The sequence below is a fragment of the Zingiber officinale genome, chromosome 7A (genome assembly GCF_018446385.1).
Source record: "Zingiber officinale cultivar Zhangliang chromosome 7A, Zo_v1.1, whole genome shotgun sequence".
NCBI lineage: Eukaryota > Viridiplantae > Streptophyta > Magnoliopsida > Zingiberales > Zingiberaceae > Zingiber > Zingiber officinale.
Window position 1 is genome coordinate 97948992 of NC_055998.1, and position 2125 is coordinate 97951116.

Below are 2125 nucleotides of genomic sequence, written 5' to 3' on the forward strand. Positions count from 1 at the left end.
CCAAAGATCAAGAAACATCAAATGGAGGATCAAGTGTCATCCCTACATGTGAAGGTAAAAATATTTCCATTAAAAATAAAAATCACATCATATGTTTTGAATGTAGGGAACATGGGCACTACAAGAGCAAGTGCCCTAAATTGGCCAAGAAGAAGGGTCAAGTGGCACCAAAGGGCAAGGAGAAGCCCAAGGAGACCGCTCCCGGAATAAAGAAAAGCAAGGAGCACATTGTGTGCTTCTCTTGCAATCAAAAAGGACATTATAGAAGTCAATGTCATAAGGGGAAGAAGGCGGTCAAGCCTAAGGGAGGAAGCATGAGTAAAGGGAGAGCCTCCAAGGTAAAATGAAAGATATCATTTATTGAGCCTACCCCTTTAAATAATGGTAAAAAGCATGCTAATTCTAATTTTTATCATTTTAATGCTATTTACCATAAAAATAGGAAGCATGATAGCATTAAAGAAAAGCATATGACTCTTCATGCTAAAACTACCACACCTAGGGTTAGGAAGGTAGGTAAAAGTTTAGGCAATAACACTAAGGACCATAGTTATAAGCCTAGAAATAAAAATGCTCAAGGATTTAAGGAAAAATCAAAATCTAGGGATTTATGGGAAGAAAATCAAGTCTTGAGGTCAAGGCTTGACAAAATGGAAAAAACCCTAAAAATGATGGAAAATATCCTAAAAGGGAAAAGTGAGCAAAACCTAGATTTAGCACAACAAGGATCATCCAAGGGCCATAGGGGTTTGGGATACAAACATAAAACCAAAAAAGATGTGCCTTCTTACCATATGGTTCCATATAATTATGAAACCAACCCTAGGTCAAATGGTCAAGTCAAAAATACAAGGGAAGTTATCCCTAGAAGTATTTTTGCAATAACAAACGTGACTAAGACTTCTAAGAAGTCTAAGAAAGTCACTAGGAAGATCACAAGGGAAGAAATCCCTAGAGTTGATCTAGAAAAAGTGACCAATGCTTCTAAGAAGCCTAACAAGGTCACTAAGAAGGTATCTTGGGAAGTTATCCCTAGTGAGTACCTAGAGCATCCAAGGAGCTCCAATAGGTTTTGGGTTCCTAGGAGCATTTTCTCTACCCCTTAGATGGGATAGAGAGTGTCAACTCCGATTAGAAGGGTAGTTAACCCAATTTTGATGAAGTTGGCACTCAGAGAGCATTTTCAAGGTTATTATTAACCTTTGAAAATGAAAAGGATTATTGATTTACTCTTGGAAAGAGTAAGATGTGCCATAATGTGAGAAGTTTGATTTTAAAATAGAATTGGCACATTTGGAAAAATCATAAGAACTACCAAGTTGGGATTGTGGTATGTTCTTAGGAAGTTAAAGGAAAATCTAAGCCTTAATTTTTGGTTACTCTTGAAAGAGTAAATTGTGTCAAAATTTGAGGAATATACTTAATTTAAATTGGCACAAAAAAATGTATAAAAGCAAAAGAAATGTCAAATTTGGGCGTTGGCATTTTCTTGGGAAGTAATGGGTAAATCTAGGTTTAAACTTTAAGTTAGCTAAGGTTTAAGGATACTTAGATAGTCATTCTATGTATTTTATTTATGCTAAGTTGCCATGCTTTGTTTTCCCATCATATGTCATGACATCATATTTATTCTTGCACTCATGCCTTATTATGAAAAACATAAAAAAAAAAAAATATCATGTCATGTCATACATAAATCATGTAGTCATAGGAAATTTTCTTTTGAAGATTATTTATCTTTGATGTATGCCATAACACATCATGCATTATTTTAATTCCTTGCAAACCAAGGACAAATGACATTCATTAACAAGTAACATCCTTGGTGGATGTTTCTAACCTCAAAATGCCTAGAGAGATATGCATGATCCCTAGATTAGGACAAAACCAAAGTTTACATCTCACTAAAAAACTATAAGGTGACTTGTATGTGTTTTTGTACACATTAGATGCAAGTGAGATGTTAGGATGATGAACAAAACTCAAGATGTTGATTTAGTGCATTTTTATGAGTTTTAAGTTCATCAAAAACACATAGTTATGTGTTGTCCAATCATTGGGAAAGCTAATGTACAAGTCATGTGCATTGAGCCCAAAGAATATGGTTGGATATTGATTTTGAAAA